This window comes from Suncus etruscus, chromosome 5 (genome assembly GCF_024139225.1).
Source record: "Suncus etruscus isolate mSunEtr1 chromosome 5, mSunEtr1.pri.cur, whole genome shotgun sequence".
Classification (NCBI taxonomy): domain Eukaryota; kingdom Metazoa; phylum Chordata; class Mammalia; order Eulipotyphla; family Soricidae; genus Suncus; species Suncus etruscus.
The window spans coordinates 15038895-15053929 of NC_064852.1; the positions used below are offsets into that span (position 1 = coordinate 15038895).

General features: G+C 50.3%; 1 protein-coding gene across 4 annotated transcripts in view; it reads left to right on the forward strand.

The window, feature by feature from the left end:
- Positions 1-2185: 2185 nt before the first annotated feature.
- RALGPS1 (Ral GEF with PH domain and SH3 binding motif 1) overlaps positions 2186-15035 on the forward strand; it is a 230184-nt gene continuing 217334 nt past the window's right edge. For all 4 annotated transcript variants that reach the window (XM_049774155.1, XM_049774157.1, XM_049774158.1 and 1 more), the window contains exon 1: positions 2186-2386. The gene's annotated coding sequence lies outside the window, so the exon portion shown is untranslated. The remainder of the gene's footprint in view (positions 2387-15035) is intronic.

The window sequence follows — 15035 nt, forward strand, 5'->3', positions numbered from 1 at the left end:
ATATGGTTCCCAAAGCCTGCCAGGTGCAATTTCTTTTTTTTTTTTTTTTTTTTGGTTTTTGGGCCACACCCGGTTATGCTCAGGGGTTACTCCTGGCTATGTGCTCAGAAGTTGCTCCTGGCTTGGGGGACCATATGGGACACCAGGGGATCGAACCGCGGTCCATCCAAGGCTAGTGCAGGCAAGGCAGGCACCTTACCTTTAGCGCCACCGCCCGGCAGGTGCAATTTCTGAGTGTAGAGCCAGAGTAACCCCTGAGCGCTGCTGGGTGTGACCCAAAATAACCACCACCAACAACAAAAGTACACTGTTTCATAACCATTACTATAATCCTTTTATAACATTTCATCATATCATAAAGAAACTTCACACACTTAGTCACATTTTCAGCTTGTACCTCTTTGATGTCCTCTAGCTGTTGACATGCCCCAGATAACCCCCACAGATTTGCCTATTTTTGATTTTTCATATAGTGGGGATCACATGTGATTTGGTGTCTTGCTATGTTGGCATGTATTAGCCATTTTTTTTTTACGTTGTGTGAATATTTTACATTTTCTTTAACATCATTGTTGGGTCATAGGTTTCTAGTCTTTAGATATTTAGATATTAGATATGTATCTGTGAACATTTGTGTGCAAGTTTTCATGTTCTTACAAGTGTAATTGTGGGTCATATGGTAATTCTGTGTTTCACTTTTTTGGGGGGTGTGTGAACCACACCTGGCAAGGCTTGCTCCTGGCTCAGTTTTCAGGAATTACTTCTGGGGGTACTTGGAGTATTATCTAGGGTGCCAGATATTGAACTGGGGTTAACTGTGTCTTTTTTTGTTTGTTTTTGAGTCACACACAACAGTGCTCAGGGGTTACTCCTGGCTCTACACTCAGAAATCGCCCCTGGCAGGCACAGGGGACCATATGGGATGCCGGGATTCGAACTACCATCCTTCTGCATGCAAGGCAAGCACCTTACCTTCATGCTATCTCTTCGGCCCCAAACTGTGTCTTTTTGTGATGAGGTCTTGGGTCATACCCAGTGGTGCTCAGTACATACCCCTGTACTCAGGAATCAGTCCTGGATGGTCTCAGGGGACCATGTGTGATGTTGGGGATTGAACTCTGGTCCACTGAGGTGCAAAGCAAACAACTAACCTGCCGTTACTGTTACTCTAGCTCAGCTCAGTGCAAAGTGTTAGGAATTTCCCTTGGAATCCTTGAAGACTTATTTACACATGTTTTAATTACCAGGGGCTATTTCTTGACTTTCTTTTGTTTCTCTTCTGTAACCTTTGAGTGGCACAGAGACCACGTCTTTCTGCATTCTTTAAATGTTACTGCAAAATGAATCTAAAAATTATCAAAGCAGTGTTCTGCGAGTCCATCTGCCTGAAAATCCTTCAGGGTAGGTAAGGCAAGGACCTCCCTTCTGTAGGAGGCAAGACACAGCTTTTTCGTGATCCCAGACTTCCAGGGCATCGCTCTTCTTTGTAACTTGTTATTGAGAATAGCTTTTAAAAGGCAAACGACATAACCTCTCTGCTCACCTTCTACGTGCCTGGCATAGAATAAAAGACCTAGGAGAAGGGATAGCCAGGAAGGAGAGGGGGGTGCTCCTTCCCCAGTTTTGCATTCGTGTGACCTGAGCAGTAAGTCCCCTCTCCTTTGGGGTGGGTCTGACTTTTGCCTAGCTATTATGGATCGGATTCAGGGCTGGCTCTGGCATTGTGTGCTGTGTCTGAGTTGCAAAGAATGGGCATTGGGAAGCTGTCTCTTCAAATGCACTTTTTGGTTGAAAACAATACATTCTAGAGAGGGCCTGGCAGAGGGGCAAATTGCAGGAGGCCTGAGTGCGTGCAGAAGGAGAAGCACCGCTATTTCTAGGAAAGGAAGGGCGTGTCGGGGCGCCCAAGTGGGGTGTGCATGCAGCCGAGCAGCATCATCAGCCCTGCAAGAGGAGGAGGAGAGAGGCCAGGCCAGGCAGAGTCTGTCTGCTGGAGGCCAAGGCCCGGGCAGCGCTGGAGGCTGCAGCGCCTGCGCACTGGCGCGCCCCGCCAGCCTCATTTGCGTGTCTCCGCCCCCGCGGCGACGCGATTGGCCGGCTGGTTTGTGCGCCGCGCGCTGATTGGCCGCCACGCCCGCCGCTCAGCCCCCGGGAGCGGACGGCGGTTCCTACTGCGGCTGGGCTACCGGCTCCGGCTCCCTCGTCAGTCAGCTCGCGCTCCAGCTGTGCCCGGCCCGGCCCTGGCCCGGCTCGGCCCGGCCCTGGCCTCGGAGCGAAGGCGCCGCTGCCGCCTGGGCCGCTCGCAGGGCCATGAGGAGGCGGCGGCAGCCATTGCGGCCCGCGTCAAGGTGACCGGCCAGGACTGCGGCGGCGGCGAGAGCGAGCGGTGAGAAGAGCGCGGCCCGTGGGGCGGGGCGGGCCTGAGGGAGCTGCAGGTGCGGGGGCGTGGCCTGGAGCGACGGGCGTGGTCTGTGCGTGGGGGCGTGGCCTTGGCCCGGGGAGCTGCAGGTGCGGGGGCGTGACCTGATACAATGGGCGTGGTTTGGGGGCGTGGTCTGGGTCCGGGGGCTGCAGACGTGGGCGTGGCCTAGGCCTAAGGGGCGTGGCCTCAGGTGCTTGGATGGGAGTGGTGGTGAGGGAAGGCCGCAGGTGCTGCAGAAGGCGGGGCCTAGCGGCACTGCAGGTGGGGCGGGCTTAGGTGGGACCCCAGTTGTACCTGGGGGGTCCGGAGGGCCCAGACAGGCCCCGGGCACGAAGGGGCTTCCAGGCTGGAGGTGGAGCCCCAGGTATACAGCTCGAGGAGTGTGAGTGAGTGAGTGGTCGCTGGGATTTGGGGAGACCCTGTGTATAGGTATGGGGGTGTGGGAGCAGGAGTTCTGGGCTGCCTGTAGGCTCCTGGAGGCTTCGAGGGTGACCCCAAGGCCAGGTGGATCGGATGTGGGGGTCAAAGGGGGCCTCGCAGCTTCCTTCCACTCACTCAGCCATGTCCAAGTGGGCCATGCAGTTTTTTTTCATGGCTCAGAGGCGTGCCTCTGTTGCTGTTGTAGGGGGGTGCATGCCTATTTGCATGATGGGGGGTTGTGGCAGCGGGCTGTTGTTGGCTGATTGAGTCGTTGAGAAATGCGTGGGTTGCCCCAGAATCGGGAGGGAGAAGCTGAAGAAGTGTCTTCCTCCTGGTTTGCAGGCTTGGGTGGGTGCCAAATGCAACTGGGATTTCCTTAGGTCTGACCCACATGGGAGAAAACCAGGAATAATGCAGCAGGTTCCGAAGCAGCTGCCTTTGTGTTCCCTGGAGATTTTCCTCTCAGCCTTGTTTCCGCCTTTGCAAAAAAAAAAACCCCAAAACCCAAAACCATGCATCACCCTGGTCCCTGGGGGTGTGTGCCCTGCTGAGGCTGCGGGGAGGGCAGCTCAGGGTTCAGCATCTCTGCAGCATAGAAAGTCAACTCCTTCTGTGCCAGGGGCCACGGAGGGAAGGGATCACTGATCACTGGACGATTTGGGGGAGTTAGGAATGGAGTTTCTGGTCTCACACTGTCACTATTCGTCTCTGTGGGGACTCTTAAGTGGCTGATGACAAGCATTTTATTGTTGGTTGACCTTTGGACCCTGGCCCTGCTGAGGACTTTGGCATGAGTTTAATGGAATTCTATTTCCCGATCCATGCACAAGCCCTAAGTGTTATTATAAGGTGCCTGTAGAGATCAAGAGAAGGCCTTGGGATGATGGGGCACCCTTCTGCTCATCTGTGCACGGCCCTGGGCCTCTGCTTACACTCACTTTGATCTGCCTAAACTGGAGTTCCTCTACTCGTATGGTATAGACTGAAGAGATGGCAGGAGACTTGTGTAGACTGGTCTGCAGTTTTCAACACTTTTGAAGTGTGGGATTTGGGGGGACCAGTCACTGGACTGCTGGCCTCTCTTTTTACTACTTGATTGATGACCTCATGGGATGCGGATGAGATGTAGGTTCTTGCAGGATCTGTGTTGGTGCCACCCGTGCCCATGGTTCTTAGAAGCAATATATGAATTGTTCATTTATTCTTCCCTTGGCAAAAACGATGGCAGCCACTCTCTGAGATTTCAGTCCGCAGGTTAAAGGAGAGTTCAAACTCGGCGAACAGGCACTAGCTAGCACATGTATTGGATAAATAGTAGGGGAATTAGCCTTTTATTCTTTTTGGAGTGACAGCGTTCAGGTTTGAGAGATAAACTTCATACATAGTAAATATTTTGCATGGGACTCTCTATGATATAGTCTCACTCTGCCTTTTATTTACATGTTGTTTCATTTTGAGGCCTCTAAGGCAGAGTCTAGTGGCCCCTGAATTGGGCCTGGGGATTCCTGATCAACTGTTCCAGATGGTTCGGTGCTTGGGCCAGCAATTCTGGGAGTCACCAGGGCCACCAAGCTGGAATTGAACCTGGGTCCTTGCACCCCAGACCCCCAGTTCTCAGCTCTGTCCTGGGCCTGCAACTGACCTTGGGAAGTTAAGTTTCCTTTGCAGTGTGGTGGGCAGGGGCTCCTGTGTGGATGTAATTCTGGGTCTGCGAATGATTTGGGGGTGGGGGGGGGAGAGGAAGAGAGGGAGGGAGGGAGGGAAGGGCGAGGAGGAAGGAAGGGAGAAGGAAGGAAGAAGGAAGGAAGAAAGAAAGAGAAAAAAAAGAAAAGAAAGATGTCCTGCTTACCTTGAGAAGTTCTTAGAGACTGAAGCCAGCCAAGATACCAGAGAACTCCTGATGTGAGAGGTCCTGAGTATGACTGTCCCTTTCTTTCCCTCCCTACCTGGCTGTCTTTCAGCACATCCTCAGGTACCATTCAGTAGTGCAGAACTGTGGGTCCAAGGCCTTCAGACTAGTCTTCTTCAGACAGCACTGTTTCTTTTTGGTTTTGGGACCTCACCTGGAGGTGCTCAGGGGTTACTCCTTGCTTTGCAATCAAGGATCACTCCTGGTAGGCTCAGAGGACCACATAGAGTGCAGGGGATGGAATCTGGGTCGGCTATGTGCTGTTCTTTGCCAGGTATGCGGGAGACCCCCTCCTGGCCTCTGGACTCTCTTGCCTTTCCACCTGAGAGGTGGAAAGAAGCAAACCAATGATCTGTTCCATTTTTTTCTTTTCTTTTTGATGAAGCAAGATAGTTTTATTGAAACTTAGAAAGATGTGAGGGCAGAGAAAGGGAAAGTACACTTTCAAGAGAGAACATGGGCTTCTCCAGAGTGGAATAGGCAAGCAAAGAAAGAGAGACAAGCAAGATACCTGCTCAAGGGAGCCTGTGGATGTGAAGAACAAGCCCGGTGGTTTAAACTGCCCGAGTCATAGAGTACACAGAGGCCGCTGGCTTTGCACATGGCTGACCTGGGTTTGATACCTGGCTCTGCATAGAGTCTCTTGAGCACCGCTGGGCGTGACCAAAATGAAAACCAGACCAAATGAAAATAAACCCAAAACATTGAAAATACTATCTAATATTTTCCAGACACATAGTAGGTTCTTTTTGGGTACTGCTTTGCTTCTGAGGGTTTTGGCAATCCAATCCAGGGCTTCATATTTGTGATTCTTTAGTACCCATGGGAGAGGTGAGCGAAGGACTTTTTAAATTTACTTTTGTTTCATTTCATTTTTAATACCTGGTGATGCTCAGAGTTTACTCCTGGCTTTACTCTCAGGAATCACTCCTGGGCTTGCTCGGGACCATGTGGGATAAGGGGACTGAACTCATATCAGCTGCGTGCCCTACCCATTGTGCTTTCTCTTCAGCCCCAAGAACTTTTAGCAGATGGGTTGGCAGATTGTCTCTGTTGCTTATGCCCTGGTTGTGTCTGTGTCTCTCAACTGCATTTTCTTCATGCTGTAGAAAGAAGCCATAATAGGGACCCAGGAGACCTCCCCAATGGTAGAGCACACAACGGTGCAGCACTGATGTTTGGCCTCAGGGCTGAGCAAATCCTGTGTCAGCTTTAGTGAAAATGTCCATCAAGGACAGTTATCCACAGTCAAGTTCATCCCGTGTTTGTGCATAAATTTCATTTTTAATGGTTGCAGTCATCTATATATGAGCATTTGGAAAAGACTTGACAATAGAATGCATTTTCTATTTTTTAATTTTTTTTGGGGGGAGGAATGGAGGAAAAACTTCCAGGCAATGCTTGGGGGAAGTCTTGGGCCATTCCTGGTGATACTTGGGTTTTGTGATACTTGGTCAGCTAAACTGGTGGTTCGATGTGAGGGTCCATGGATGTGGTGCATATGTGGTTTTGGGGATCATATAGGGGTCCTGAGCAAAGCCTGTGCCCCCGAACTCCTGAACCATCTCCCTGGCCCTCATTCTATTTTTTAATGGTGTTTTTAAGTCTTGAAGAAGGAAAATCACAGAGGGATACTTTTACAAGGCAAGTAGATCAAAGGCGGACACATCACCAAGTGGCTTCCTTGCCTCCAGCTGCCAGCTCCCAGTTTTGTCCCCCTAGAGGCTCCCACTGTTCCCCAGTTTCTAGTTTATTATATATTCTCTCGCACACAGAGGGGATAGCATTCTATACATACTCTTGCTCCTCCATTTATTTGCTTGATCTATTTTGGAAATTTGTTCCAGAGTTGGGAAATGTTCCAACTAGTACATACAGTTCCTCTGTAATAAATGTTTCTCCCTAATATTGTAAGCACAGTTTTGTTAACCGCCCCTTCCCCCCTTGTGATGTTTGCTCTCTAATGGTTAGCAGTCCTCGTGGAGAAGCATAACAAGAGACATCCCTTGTTTTCCTCTAGGAAAGAAATGGCTTTGGTCCCAGTGAACAATAGATTAAAGAGCAGCCCAAGCAGTCTGGATGCCAGTCAGAGGATAGAAAGAGAAAGGAAAAAGGGTTTGTTCACTGGCATCTGAAAACTGATTTTCCACCCAGCCCAGCATTCAAAGTCCAGGTTGGCCATTTACTTACTGGGAGTATATGCATATCGTGGGGGAGTTTACCTGCTTTGCTTCCCCCCCCCCTCGCAATTTCCTTATCGTAAAGTAGTTGGTGATGATAGGATCTGATTTTATTTGTTTTGGGATGTAGAGAACGTGAGATCATGCTTGGAAGCGTGTGCAGCAACAGCAGGCAATGATAGATGCTCAAGAAGGGGAGCTGCCACTCTGTTCTTTATAATCTAAAATAAACTCTGTGTGTGGTGCTGGGACCTCACACACGCAAGGCAGATGCCCTCCCGCTGAGCCACGGCCCCGCCTCAGCTCTGGCAAACTTTTCCTTTGGGATGCCTGGGATGGAACCCAGAGCCTCTCACAAGCAGGGTGTGTCCTCTGCCCCTAAATTGTGGTCCTGACACCTAAAACATTTTTTTTAAATTGGTTTTGGGGTCACCCTTTGCTCGGCTCAGGGCTCACTTCTGGTGGTTTTTTTTTTTTTTTTTTTTTTTTTTTTTGTGGTTTTTGGGTCACACCTGGCTGTGCTCAGGGGTTTTTCCTGGCTCTGTGCTCAGAAACTGCTCCTGGCAGGCACGGGGGACCATGTGGGACGCCGGGATTTGAACCGATGACCTTCTGCATGAAAGGTAAACGCCTTACCTCCATGCCATCTCTCCGGCCCCTCTGGTGGGTTTTTTAAGGAATGCTGGGAACCCAGGTTGGCTGTGTGCAAGGTGAGTGCCTTAAGATGTTGTACTAGCTCTTGGACACGCCACTCCTTGCCAATATTTATTTCTTGGTCAGCAGGTATATGCTATGTAGTTGAGCATGGCCCATGGAGAATGTCCAGAATCCTTGTCAAGAAGTCCACAGACTGTGCAGGCAGGTAGGCATACGCGTTGTTGTGGGACTTATAGAGGGAGGTGAGCAGTAGGGGATACTGAGGCAGGAAAACAGTGCCTTCTCTCAAGGGGCACTGGGGAACAAATTCCTAATTGTCTCCCTTTTTATGGAAACTGCTCAGTCTGAGGCTATGGTGCCAGCCCTCCTACCCATGCTCTCGTGGCTCTTCTGTGAGCTCCCCATGGTCAGTGTGTGCCCTCCCTAAGGCAGACTCTCCCCTCTTGGCACTGTCCAGTCCTGCTTCTGGTGCTTGGCCACCAAGTTTCTACTTTAACCTTTTGGGGGCTCCTTCCAAATAGAGTTGGGGGACCTAGAAGTTATTTCCAGGGATACTTGATGCATTAGCCTTTTGACTGAATATTCTGGTCCAGTGGTGCTGGGGACCACCAGAGCTTTATCTGGGATGCTCAGGGGGACTTGTGCCCTACCCTTGGTGGGCACCAAGGAGGTGCCTATGGGCTTGGACAAGAGTTGGGAAGAGCGGGTCACTTTGGTTGACTTTCATGAGGGACACTCAGTGTCTATTCCTGGGCCCACTTACTTTCTTTTGAAGGGGACACATTGGCAATGTTTAGGGGTAACTCCTTGCTCTGTGGTCAGAACTTATTCCTGGTGGTGCTAAGTGAACTACCTGGGTTGGCCATGTGCCCCTCAAGTACTATGGCTTCGGCCCCAGGGTCTTCTCTCTCTTTCTTTCTCTCTCTTCTTTCTTTCTTTAAATTTTTTTTTTTTTTTTTTTTTTTGGTTTTTGGGCCACACCCGGTAACGCTCAGGGGTTACTCCTGGCTATGCGCTCAGAAGTCGCTCCTGGCTTGGGGGACCATATGGGACGCCGGGGGATCGAACCGTGGTCCGTCTCCTAGGCTAGCGCAGGTAAGGCAGGCACCTTACCTCCAGCGCCACCGCCCGGCCCCTTTTTTAAATTTTTATTTTGATCATATTGGCTTACATATCTTTCACAGTAGTATTTTAGGTCTTTTTTTTTATTTAAAGTATTTGGGGATTCCAACTCATCCTCTCTGTTTCCAAGAGGCCCTCATTGTTCCAAGGCACCTGTTATTGTTGTCATTGTTTATCCCATCCATATTCCATTCCATCTATCTTATTATTCCTTTTTCATTTATAATCATATTCATACTCCTGGTCATTTTATATATATTTTAACCACTCCTCATCTTTTTATAATCATTCCACATCCTTTTAATCATTCCATGCATATTAATGTACATAGGATGCCGGGCCTCAAACCTGATTGGTTCAGCTTGCTAGGCAAGCGCTTTTCCGCTGGTCTAGGACTCCAGCCTCTCCTTCCTTCCTTCCTTCCTTCCTTCCTTCCTTCCTTCCTTCCTTCCTTCCTTCCTTCCTTCCTTCCTTCCTTCCTTCCTTCCTTCCTTCCTTCCTTCCTTTCTTTCTCTTCCTTCCTTTCTCTTCCTTCATTCCTTCCTTACTTCTCTTTCTCCCTCCCTCCCTTCTTACCTCCCTCCCTCCTTCCCCCCTCCTTTCTTCTTCTTCTTCTTCTTCTTCTTCTTCTTCTTCTTCTTCTTCTTCTTCTTCTTCTTCTTCTTCTTCTTCTCCTCCTCCTCCTCCTTCTCCTTCTCCTCCTCCTCCTCTTCCTCCTCCTCCTCCTTGTCCTCCTCTTCCTCCTCCTCCTCCTTGTCCTTCTCTTCCTCTTCCTCCTTCTTCTCTTCATCGCTCCTGGCTTGGGGGACATCGCTCCTGGCCGGGAATTGAACCGAGTACTGTCCTGGGTTAGCCATGTGCACAGCAAACGTCCTATCATTGCACTATTGCTCTGGCCCCTCCCTTCCTCCCTCTCTTGTTTTTTGGACTACACCTGGCAGAGACTTGGGGTTGCTCTGAACTCAGGAATCACTCCTGCTGGGCTCGAGGGACCATATGGGATGCCAGGAATTGAACCGAGGTCAGCTGTGTGCAAGAAGAATGCCCTACCACTGTGCTTCAGCCCTAGGGATCCACTTTTAAAAAATGGCCCATATCCTTGAGGTGAGTCTTTGTCCCTCAACCTCCACCAGACCCATGGGATGCTAGACAGATAATGGAGCTTGGAGGCCTTGGCCTGGCCTTTTGAGGCTGTTGAGCTTGAGGAAGAGAACAAGCTTTTGAGCTGCTGGGCTATGGTGCAAAGCTTTGTGCCAAGTGACTAGGCAGGGGGGCTACCCTGGATTCCAGCCCCAGCTATTCATTTACTGTGGCCTCAGACGTGTGTTTTTCAGGGGCTGGAACCATAGCAGAGTGGTAGGGCATTTATTTGCCTTGCATGCTGCCAACCCAGGACAAACCCAGGTTCAATCCCCGGCATCCCATATGGTCCCCAGAGCTTGCTAAGAATGATTTTTGAACTCAGAGCCAGGAGTAACCCCTGAGTGTAGCCGTGTGTGGCCCCAAAACAAACAAAAAACAAACACACAAAAAAAGGAAGTATGTTTCCTCTGCTCGGTGCTTGCTCCCAGGGACTGTGGCTGCAGATTGGTGCGGGGATTTCTATGTGAGGCCTGGCAGGATGCCCACTTTTAGTACCTCACTGATCAGCTGCTGATCCTGCTGTGAAGGTGCTGGGTGGCACCTTTTTTCTCTTTAAGCAGGGTGGGAGATGATGGTCAGGTTGCCTGGGGACAGTCTCATGGGCCCTGCTGACCCCTGGGCTACTGGTTTCTCCATAAAGCTATTTCTGTGTATTTGCCTAAAGTTCACAAAGGTGGTTGGTTTCCAGCCAGCACCATGGAGAGCGTTCCCTTCTTTCTAGGGTCTGAGGGGTCAATTCCACCCTTTCTCAGGGGTCCATCAGTCAGGGAGAGCAGAGACTAGAGACTATGGGATTCTTTTTTTTTTTTTTTTTTTTGGTTTTTGGGCCACACCCTGTGACGCTCAGGGGTTACTCCTGGCTATGCGCTCAGAAGTTGCTCCTGGCTTCTTGGAGGACCATATGGGACGCCGGGGGATCGAACCGCGGTCCGTCCTAGGCTAGCACAGGCAAGGCAGGCACCTTACCTCCAGCGCCACTGCCCGGCCCCAGACTATGGGATTCTAAGGCACACCCATTCGTCCCCCATTTTTCTGCAGCATGCTCACAGCTGCCATGTTTGGAGTAGGACTGTCACCCCTGCCCTTCTGAGTTAATTCCACTCCCCCACACATAGCCCTGTGATGACCCCTCTGTCCACTGTCATGGATTTGGGACATGCTGGTGGCTACCTCTGAGGACTTCTTCAGGCTCAGCACAGTCTCCACATGATTTAGTGGGTCCAGACTTCAGCAGTTTTTGTCACAGGGCTTTTAGGAACCTCCAGGTAGCAGTTAAGTGAGTTATTGCATGCCAGAGAAGTTAACACTCACATGTCGATAGGTGACACTGTCTGGTAGGAGGGTGTTCAGCCTTTGGTGTCTGCAGATGAAGACTCAGTCCCTACAAGTGACCTCAGGGCTTTGCCTTACCCCATACTCAAGAATACTCATGACCCACAAGGACCCCAAATTGTCTTTCTTGCCTCGAGACACCTGGGTGTCTAAGGCCAGGAACTAAAGACTTTTGGGGTATCCTCAAAAGGTTTCCCCAATCTATTTCACAGCCCATGATTTTACATTGAGAATGGGCCTTTCATGTGAACCCTTGGAGACTTTGCATTTCCCTGTGGTAGGAGTTAAATATCTTCATAATCTGGCAGCATTTGGAGGTTAAGATAATTGAGTAATCAGAAGAAAATAGAACTGTTTGGTTTTACCATTAAAGGTTTCTTTGAGGGCCCGGAGAGATAGCACAGCGGCATTTGCCTTGCAAGCAGCTGATCCAGGACCTAAGGTGGTTGGTTCAAATCCCGGTGTCCCATATGGTCCCCCGTACCTGCCAGGAGCTATTTCTGAGCAGACAGCCAGGAGTGACCCCTGAGCACCGCTGGGTGTGGCCCAAAAACAAAAACAAAAACAAAAAAAAAGGTTTATTTGAAAATTACCTAGGGGTGGGGCCAGGAAGGTGGCGCTAGAGGTAAGGCGTCTGCCTTGCAAGCGCTAGCGTAGGACGGATCACAGTTTGATCCCCCGGCGTCCCATATGGTCCCATATGGTCCCCCCAAGTCAGGGGCGATTTCTGAGTGCATAGCCAGGAGTAACCCCTGAGCGTCAAACGAGTGTGGCCCAAAAACCAAAATAAAGAAAAAAAAAGAAAATTACCTAGGGGTTGGGGCTGGAGAGATAGCATAGCAGTAGGGTGTTTGCCTTGCACGCAGCTGAGGATGGACCTCAGTTCTATCCTCGGCGTCCCGTATGGTCCTCCAAGCCAGGAGCGATTTCTGAGCACATAGCCAGGAGTAACCCCTGTGAGTCTACCAGGTGTGCCCCCCCCCCAAAAAAAACCAAAAACCAAAAACAAAAAAATAAATTACCTAGGAAACCAGAGTAGAACAGCAGGTAAGGTATTTGCCTGACCCAGTTTGGTCCTTGGTATCCCATATAGTCATTAGAGTCTGCCATGACTAATACCTAAGTGCAAGTTGGAGTAACCCCTGAGCACTACCAGTTGTGGCATAAAACCAAAAGAAAAGGGGACAGAGCAATAGCACAGTGTAGGGTATTTGCCTTGCAAGCAGCTGACCCAGGATGGACCTGGGTTTATTTCCTGCATCCTATATGGTCCCCCGAGCCTGCTAGGAGTGATTTCTGAGTGCAGAGCCAGGAGTATAAACTCTGAGCACTGCTGAGTATGCCCCCCTCCCCCAAAAATAAGAAGAAAAGGAAAAAAAAAGAACAGCAAGAAGGCAAATTACCTGATTAGAGTAAAAGGAAAAATAATGGATGTAATTATTTTCATGTTTAGTCAATGCAGTATTTTGTCTCTGCTTTTACATAAGCCTGATAACTAGGTCAGTGGAAATCTGTGTTTCTGATCCATTTCTGAGGAACTGCATGTTTATGGAAAACAAGTTGATAAAGTCTGCTGTGGTCATGACTTAGGGCAGCCTAAGTGTCGCTTGCCATTTTAAGGCTTCTGCATTTTGTGCCCTTACTGCAGTTGGGCTTTGTCTTTCTTCCTCCTAGGTTTCACATCTGCAGGGCTCCCAGCACCTCAGCCTTTGTTCATCGGGGCTCCCCCACCAGGCTCAGTCCAGCAACCCCCAAGCCAGGATGGCCCAGTGGGAGTGGGGCATTGTTTTCCCCCACGCTGGGACCCTCTGGGCCGCTGCAAGGCAGTGAGTGTGACCCTCTGCCGCCTGCCCCTCTGGGACTATCTTTTCTCTCACAGCCCCAGTGAACCCAGATTTTCTGGCTCAGTGTCAATTCTGCATTCAAGGCATGGCCTGGACCTGGGAGCCTGGCACGGATCCTGGGGGAGCAGAGCGCCTGTGTGTGGTGCCTCTTGACAGATACGGATCTAGGAAAGGAGAGTGGCGGGTGGGTGTGAGTTCTCTGCTGCTGCTGAGAACCATCTCAGCTCCTAACAAAGTCTTTTTTTTTTGGTTTGTTTGTTTTGTTTTTGGGTCACATCCAATGGCGCTCAGGGATTACTTCTGGCTCTGTGCTCAGAAGTCCCTCCTGGCAGGCTCAGGGGACCTTTTGGGATGCCGGGATTTGAACAGGGGTCCGTCTGGTATTGGCTGCATGCAAGGCAAACGTCTTTGCTCTGGCACCTCCTCAAGAAATCCTGAGACTCCTCAGAACCACTGCCCCCTGGGGCCTGCGGGGTTTGTCAGAGGTGGCTTTGTGCAGGCCCAGGTAGGAGGAGCTTATTGCTTAAGAGGTGATTTCTGGGTTGTTTACATTTGTTTGGTTTTGGTTTGGGGACCACCTCAGCCAGTGCTAGGGGGTCTAGATAGGGGTTGGCCAAGGATTTTAAACCAGGGTTTAAAGTCGCAGGAAAAGCAAGCACCCAAACATCTATACCATCTCCATCCACCCTCACCCCTGTCCTAGCTCTCTGACCCTGAAGCTAGGTTCCTTCCTTCCCTCAGGGCTTTCTCAGCTCTAGGTGTGGCTTTGGAAACTGGTTGGAGGAGTGACAGGTAAGCTCAGGAAAAGGCTTCATTGGGAAAAAGTGCTTGTAATAGTTTCTTGTGGTTTCAACTTTAATCTCCTGATGATTGAATGTGAGGTGTAGCATTTCAATTTGCAGTGAAGGTTTAAGGTCTGATTTCCTTTCAGGGGTGAGGTCATTCTGGTCTTTCTAGTAGATGCCTAGCGGATAGTCCTCCATGACTGATGCATGCACTGACTAGTTAATAGCCAAGCTACAACTTTGTTCCCATTTGAAAGTTTTTTGGTTTATTTGGTGGTGGTGGTGGGGCACAAGTGGTGGTGCTCAGGGTTTCCTTGTGGCTCTGCTCAGGAATCACTGGTAAGGCAAGCACCCCACTCACTGTCCTATTTTCCTAGCCCTCTGTTTGGAAATGTTTTGCTGATTTTAGACCGTCACTGGCTGGTAGATTGTAACATACTTTTGCTATGGTCTTTAGAAGATGCTGGTAGTTTTGGAGCTGATTTCTCCCTTTCTAGTTTTGCTCAGGGCACCTTCACAGGGAACTTTGCTCTGCTCTTGGTGCTCATCAGTGGGAGCATCAGCGCAGCCTGGCACTGGGAGATCTGTGGGAACACTCTTACCCCTCTCCAGGCTAGGTTGGAAATCTTGCCAGGGTTCAGGGGCTTCAGGCGGCCCCCTATCCCCACCCTGCAAGGGCTCTGGGCATCAGTGTGTCCATCCCCAGAGTGCAGTTTCTCCACAGCATCCTGCAGGTCCTGGACCAGTGTCTAGGACTTTGCCTTGTCCTTGAGGAAGTGCATTTCCTCTTAGAAAGTCATGGGTGGGGCCAGAGAGATAGCATGGAGGTAGAGCATTTGCCTTGCATATTGAAGGACGGTGGTTCGAATCCCGGCATCCCATATGGTCCCCCAAGCCTGCCAGGAGCGATTTCTGAGCGTAGAGCCAGGAGTAACCCCTGAGTGCAGTGGGATGTGACCCAAAAACAAAACAAAACAAAAAAATAGAAAGTCACGGGTAGGGGCCGGAGACATAGCCAACCCAGGACGGTGGTGGTTCGAATCCCGACATCCCATATGGTCCCCCGAGCCAGCCAGGACCGATTTCTGAGCGCAGATCCAGGAGTAACCTATGAGCGCTGCCGAGTGTGACCCCCAAAACCAACCAAACAAACAAAAAACAAGGAAGTCGTGGGTAAGTCAGTGTGAAGGTGGCCACTATGGCCAGGGTGCAGGGGCTGGC